Source organism: Triticum dicoccoides, chromosome 5B (genome assembly GCF_002162155.2).
Source record: "Triticum dicoccoides isolate Atlit2015 ecotype Zavitan chromosome 5B, WEW_v2.0, whole genome shotgun sequence".
NCBI classification, from domain to species: domain Eukaryota; kingdom Viridiplantae; phylum Streptophyta; class Magnoliopsida; order Poales; family Poaceae; genus Triticum; species Triticum dicoccoides.
This window is the reverse complement of record NC_041389.1, coordinates 64916164-64923281: the sequence shown is the minus strand read 5'-3', so window position 1 is coordinate 64923281 and position 7118 is coordinate 64916164. Positions and strand designations below refer to the sequence as shown.

Genomic DNA, 7118 nt, shown 5'->3' with positions numbered 1-7118 from the left:
CTAGTTCAATCTCGTTACCGGCAAGTCTCTTTACTCGTTCCGTAATGCTTCATCCCGCAACTAAGTCATTAGTCACATTGCTTGCAAGGCTTATAGTGATGAGCATTACCAAGAGGGCCCAGAGATACCTCTCCAATACACGGAGTGACAAATCCTAATATCGATCTATGCCAAGCCAACAAACACCTTCAGAGACACCTGTAGAGCATCTTTATAATCACCCAGTTACGTTGTGACGTTTGATAGCACACAAGGTGTTCCTCCGGTATTTGGGAGTTGCATAATCTCATAGTCTGAGGAACGTGTATAAGTCATGAAGAAAGCAGTAGCAATGAGACTATAACGATCATAATGCTTAGCTAACGAATGGGTCTTGTCCATCACATCATTATCCTAATGATGTGATCTCGTTCATCAAATGACAACACATGTCTATGGTTAGGAAACATAACCATCTTTGATTAACGAGCTAGTCAAGTAGAGGCATACTAGGGACACTATGTTTTGTCTATGTATTCACACATGTACTATGTTTCCGGTTAATACAATTCTAGCATGAATAATAAACATTTATCATGATATAAGGAAATATAAATAACAACTTTATTATTGCCTCTAGGGCATATTTACTTCATATGCTTGTCCACAAAATTCTTGACGAACCAGAGGCCACTGTTATTTTGTAGCTCAACCTGAAAAAGAGCGGGACACCCACACCGAGAAAGACCCCTTGGTTTTCTTTTTATTTCAGCTCCGTTAAAGTGCTTAAGGGTCCGTCATCCTTGTTTACAGCACTTGTATGTCCTTCTATATGCATTTTGTTTCGGACCCGGACCCCTATACTTCAGATCATCCTTTCTAACACCAAACCTTTTTTTCTCGCATAGCCTACGTAGAACATGTAGGCTTCTTCCTCTGTCCTAAAAGTCTTCTTCACAATATCTAAGTATTCAATATACTCATTCAGGAGTGAACCAACCATGCTTTTATTATCAATTCCTTTACCTTGCATGTATACATCATCCATGTCTATGCCATCCTTGCTTGCATCCTCATTATCCTTATCATTCATGCACATACAATCCATTCCTTTGGGGTCCATGCCCACGGAATCATTGTCCTTATCATCCATGCATTTGCCTTTGTTGCCTCTATCACCCATGTCCTTCTCATCCTTGCATGTATCACCCAAGTTTTCACCGTCGTTGCCTTTATCGTCCATGTCGTTATGCTGCCAACGAAAACCGATAGTCAATGTTACAGATGGATAGCATACATAATTATTATGCACTACTCTGCTTAAATAGTTGATCTAATTTTTCATATCGAAATCATGTACCTGACTTAGTCCTTCAAAAGTTGTAAGTAAGTATAAAATATGCCCTGACTAAATCCAAAAATATTTAATTGATTGTACTTGTTGTAACTGATGATCTCCTAACTAAATCCAAACTCCACGAATCCTTCAAATGCCCTGATAGATCCACCCTGATAGATCAATATCCAAACTCCATTCAAAATTATCTCCTAACTAAATCCAAATTATCTCCTAACTAAATCCAAAATAACTCCAAACTCCATACAAAAATAATTATCTCCTAACTAAATCCAAAATAACTCCAAACTCCATACAAAAATAATTATCTCCTAACTAAATCCAAAATATCTCGAAACTCAATTCAAAAGTATCTCCTAACTAATTCCAAATCTGCTGACAACTTTCTCATGCCACATAACCCTAACTAAGTCCTTCAATATGTCCAAGCTAAATCTGAATTACACTTCTTTCTATCGAAATCTAGGTACAACTTTTTGAAACCGTAAACCCTAAACCTCATATGACATATCCTAAACCCTAATCAAATCCGACCCTATTGGTACTATGCAGAAGGGAGACAAGATTTGAGATGGCTAGGCACTTACAGCGAAGATCCAGCATGAAAAAGTTGATGCACGTCGATGAGGATGATCTAGCATCTCGCGTCGGGGAAGGTGGTGTCGGCTCGGGGAAGGAGGAGATTAGCGGCTCCTCGGAAGATTTTGTGCCGCGACCCGGGGGGTGACATGCGATGGAGGGCGGAGGGGGAGTAGGAGGAGGAGGAAGGAGTGACACGGCGAGTGCGCGCGGCGGCAATCAGCGGCGATCGAGGGCGCCGAAGGCGATCGGCGACGATCAAGGGCGCCGGAGGTTAGGGCTCGAGAGGAGGAGAGAGGACGAACCACTCGAAACGAAATTCAAATGAGTACGCACGATGATTGGTGTTATAATTAAGTGCAATGTTACTGCAATTAAGTTAAGCAAAAAAATTAGGACGGGAATACCCCTGGACCTAATTGGGCCAATAAAAGGTATAAAAAATTTCAGGTCGAAAAAACCCTTGGGCTCTAAAAAGGCTCGTTAGTCTCATCCGTTAGATCACCCATATAATACACGTGCTCTGGTGTATTATAAAGTACCGTAAAATTTCCCTTCTTTTTTGTACTTGGTTGTATCAGTAAGTAGCACGGTTTGTTGTGGATGTGTGCAGGCGACGGCATGCCCTGTCACAGAAGATGGATGCTTCGGGCTACAGAGAGAAGGCTCCTCGGGGCTTCCAAGAAGAGGACATGAGATAACTGACTGCCTTGTTGGAGCAATTGGAGGTCATCGGTGAAGCTGAAAAGAAGCTAGACGCGAAAACTATCGATGCTTGATGAGTATCTCTGTTGTGATCTGCGATGTGGCGTTTTTGTATATACGTTGATGTCGCAATTGTCACTGGCAATGCTCAGATTTGTAGAAAGTCGAGTGGAAGGTTGGGGCTTGATTGCAGTTCCACCACATTTTGCAGCGTGAAGAATATTACCTACAAGTCATAGATTTGCATGTGTATATGCAACGGATCAATTTTGAGAATATGCATTGCCTCTTATAACCACTGGCAGACATGCACAGTTTCCCTTTGCGAATATTACTTTTGTGCTTTGTTATTTGTAACAAGTATGCGGTTGGATGAATTTAAATTATTTGTGCATGGTATGTATGTTTGTACTCCTCCAACTTATGTGTGGAATAGCAAAGTTAAAAAGGAAGCAAAATTAAGAGACCATTGTGAACACGGGTGCATATCACAGAAGGTGTTTTTTTGCTTCGTGCTCGTAGATGATGAAGAACGTGTGTTTATCCATCAGTGTAGTGAGTTTTTACAAAAAAAAGTCCATTAGTGTGGTGTATGACTGTTTTGGTGGACGACGTTGATTACGTGATTACGCATGATATTATGGAGAGTAATTCATGTCTCGGCCAAAGCTCGGTCAGCACGAGTTACCCACATATATGGTATTCATTTACAAAAGTTAATACGTAGCATAATCTGAGGAAACATTTAACGTATTCAAACCTAGATCCTAAGAAAGCATTTAGTGCATTAAAACCCTAAGCCTCTATATAAACGCATACCACCAAGGCTCAGGCCAGTAAACATTGCAGCAACACCACCCAGATCCAGATCAGAAAGAAGCTCCAGCATCTCCTCATGGCAATCCTCGGCAAGAGTAATAGCGTTGTGTGCCTCGTAGCGCTAGTGCTCATAGCCACCGTTCTCTCCTCACGTGCCGACAATGGTTCGTTCTTTTTCATCAATGATATTATTTCTAATCAGCAAAATCCATTTTTACATAGCGTACATTTTGCGGTCATGAGACATGTGGATATTAGTATCGCCGCGTCCACTATTTCTAGAGATGTCAAGTTACTTGATGCAATTTTGGATTAACCTACACTAGTGCATCTGATTGTCAGGATGCGATATCGGTCCATTTCCCAAGGAAAACTGTACTAAGCTATGTCATAAAGCATGTGGTCATGCCGGCGTTTGCCTCTTAGGAGATGACGAGAAGTATTACTGTTGTTGTGAACCAGTACGCCAAGATGGATCCATGAGGCCTCAGAAGGTTGCTGAAATGATACAAACATAGTGTCATGGATCACCAGAACCATGTCGAATAAATGTGCTAGTTCTTGTTGAACTTGTATCGAATTTGGTAATATCGTGTTTTTGTGATTCGGTTGGGGAATTTGATAAACCTGTATTCCCCATTCGGTGGATCTGGTGCCTCGTTGTTTATTTGTGATTCGGTTGGATCGAATGAACTTGTATATATTCCCCATCTGATAAAGTTTGTTTTTGTTGGCCCATTTGCATATGATACACGATCCTGACCCGTGTGTGATACATGTAACAAAAATATACTCGCTCCATTCTTTAATATAAGGTGTATTTTTTTGGACGCGATGACCAAGGAACATAATTGAGAAGCATTTTGCACGAAAATACCCTAAACAATTATGTAGTTTGCAGCTTAATTAGCGGCAACTAAATTAACGAGCGACCTAATAAAAGGCAACTAAATCTCGCTACACCAGAATAAAATCAATCGATGGGATAGGAGACAGGGTGAAATATGAGTGCATACAATTAGTGAGAGAGATTCTTTTTTTTATCCAAATTAGGTGATGGATGGTGGAAGGGTACGCATGGAAAACTAATACACCTTATGTTAAGGAACAGAGGGAATATTTGCTAAACAACATGTCTATGTCTATCTTTATCTCTTTCTCTATTCCTACTACTTATAGAAGCGCGAGTTTTGTGAATCCTACAAATTCTTCCCAGTCACATTGTATCACATCAAAACACCATTGTTAGAAATTAAATAGTTTCATTAGGAATTGAATGCCTTAATTCGGAAACAAATATCTCTACTACTTATTGCTTATAAAGCGGGAGTTGTGTGAATCCTACAAATCCTCTCTACTCACAAATAAACAAGGAGGCACCAGATCCACCGAATGATGTATCACATCAAAACACCATTGTTAGGAATTTAATAATTCCATTAGTAATTGAATGCCTAAATTAGGAAACTAATAAATTAGGAATTGAACACCACAATTAGGAAACACCATTATTAGAAATAAAAAAATCAAATATAAATTGAATGCCTTAATTAGGAAAGAAATAAATTGGAAAATTCATGCCTCAACTAAGAAACACATCACCCTTACAAAATTAAAAACAAATCAGGTGAACGGAAAAAGAGAAGCAATGGCCTCGTGAAAACTGCTGCTCGTGTGACATCTGCACGCCCAGCCGGCACGAATCGTTTTCCTTTACTCAAGGTTTTTTTTAATTGTATTTTTTATTTTATTTGCAGGGTGTCAAGCTTTTTCCGCGGTAATATGTATTTCATTCGTATCATAAAGACCAAGTACAAGTCACGTAAGGACCCATATGACAAAACTAAAAAGATAATAGAACTTCTCTGAGCTTGACACCAACGTCCGTCACCTGCCTTCCACCACATCAGCCACCGACTGAAAGAATGATGGATCACCTCCTCGCGTGAGCTCGACGCGGCTCCATCGCTGATATATAGCTTTGCGTACCTTCAAGGTGGCTCACTGAAAGTGAAGCCCTTGCTGTTGAACGAATCAGACCGGGGCAACACCCCGGACACTCCATCGAACTCCAGATATGGTACCCCGCCACGACTAAGACGCCGAAGGAGAAAACCATACCTGCCATCCACGAACCACGAACCCAGCACACATTCCATCTTTCAGATATCGTCGATGCAGATCACAATCTGCATCCGCTCCTGGACTACCTCTCAAGCTTCGCGACGATGCTGGAAGGGTGCCAAGCTTTGCCAGGAAGTCTTTGCTGAGTTGACGAACTGTATTCCTGTAGTTAGAGCATCTCCAATAGATGATGCAAATTCGGATATGTAAAAATTTACATCTCCAAAAAGTGCTTTTTTGCATCTCCAAAAAAAGGACCAACTCCAACAAATGATGTATATTGATGATGTAAAAGTCCAACTCCAATAGATGATGTAAGTGAAGATGCAAAAAGAGCCGAGAGTAGCGTCGGCGGTCGAGTGCCGAGAGCCGGGAGGAGTGTCGGCGGACCGAGCGGTGGCAGCACGTGAGCCATTGGTCGAGCGACAAGAACCCGGAGGTCCAGCGGCGTCAGCTCGAATGGCCGGCGGCGCGGTTGTGAATCGAGTAGCGGACTGGTTGCCGCGGGGCGGCATCTGTGCGGCGCAAGAAGGCCGAGTCTGACGGCGGAAAAGCGGCAGCGGCGTGGCAGTAGGTGTGCTGCTCGAATCCGGCGGTAGCGGGGAGAGCTTAAATCATGTGGCGGCACGGCGGCGATTCGGTGGCGGTGAAGTGGCTAATTCAGCCGATTTGGAGGCGGGCGGCGGCGGATCAACGACGGATTCGACAGCGGCAGCGGTGGAGCTGCCGGATTTGACACCTCGACGGCTACGGTAGCGCGGCGGGAGGCAGGGATAGCCGGCGGGGTCGCAGCGGTGCCCGGGATGAAGGGACGAGCGGCGGCGGCAATATTTCCGGCCAGAAATCGCCGGCCGGAGAGGCGGACGGCGGTAGGCGGGCGGGCGGAATGAAACTGAAAAGTGGTTGGCGGTTGGCGAGTTTTACATCTCCTATAGATGAAGATGTATATTTGCACCATGAAGTGTTGTAGTTTGCATCTCCGCCTAGGCGGAGATGTAATTTTTTTTTCATCTACATCCTCTATTGGAGAGGGGTTTTGAGGCATCAGAGAGACAAAAATTAGGTAATTTTGCATCTACCTCTTCTATTAAAGATGATATGTAGACAAATATATACTCAGATATGTACAGCTAATTAATGATCTGTATCGGTTTCCGTAGAAATAAAAAGATTTGTATCGGTTGGCTCAACTAAAGTCCTGGAATATCCAACTCCGGACCTTGTATTCGTGAACAACACATATACAGACTTTTTTAACTTTTTTTTAACATAACACATATACGGATTGTGGCACTGATCGATCTCCAACGGCAACTACAGGCACTATATATATCTCACATATGCACTTCTTACCTCTGCCTAGAAGAGGTACCTAGCTCATTTCTACGGCGTGCATAGCAGTGCTTGTCCGCCAGCGTCCATGGCTACACCTGCGAAGAAACCCTACAAACTCTTACGTAAATTTCCTAACTATAACCTCTCCGCCCCCTGATTTCAACTGGGTGGGCCCCGTCCCCCTTATTTCCTCCAACCAAAAGAAGCCACCGAAGCCATT

The 7118-nt window shown here is 42.8% G+C and overlaps 1 long non-coding RNA gene across 1 annotated transcript; it reads left to right on the top strand.

Moving 5' to 3' along the window:
• The first annotated feature begins 3473 nt into the window (after positions 1 to 3473).
• Positions 3474 to 4175, top strand: LOC119305187. Its single transcript, XR_005148576.1, has 2 exons — positions 3474 to 3603; positions 3782 to 4175. It is a non-coding gene; the product is annotated as an uncharacterized LOC119305187 (long non-coding RNA).
• The last annotated feature ends 2943 nt before the right edge of the window (positions 4176 to 7118 follow it).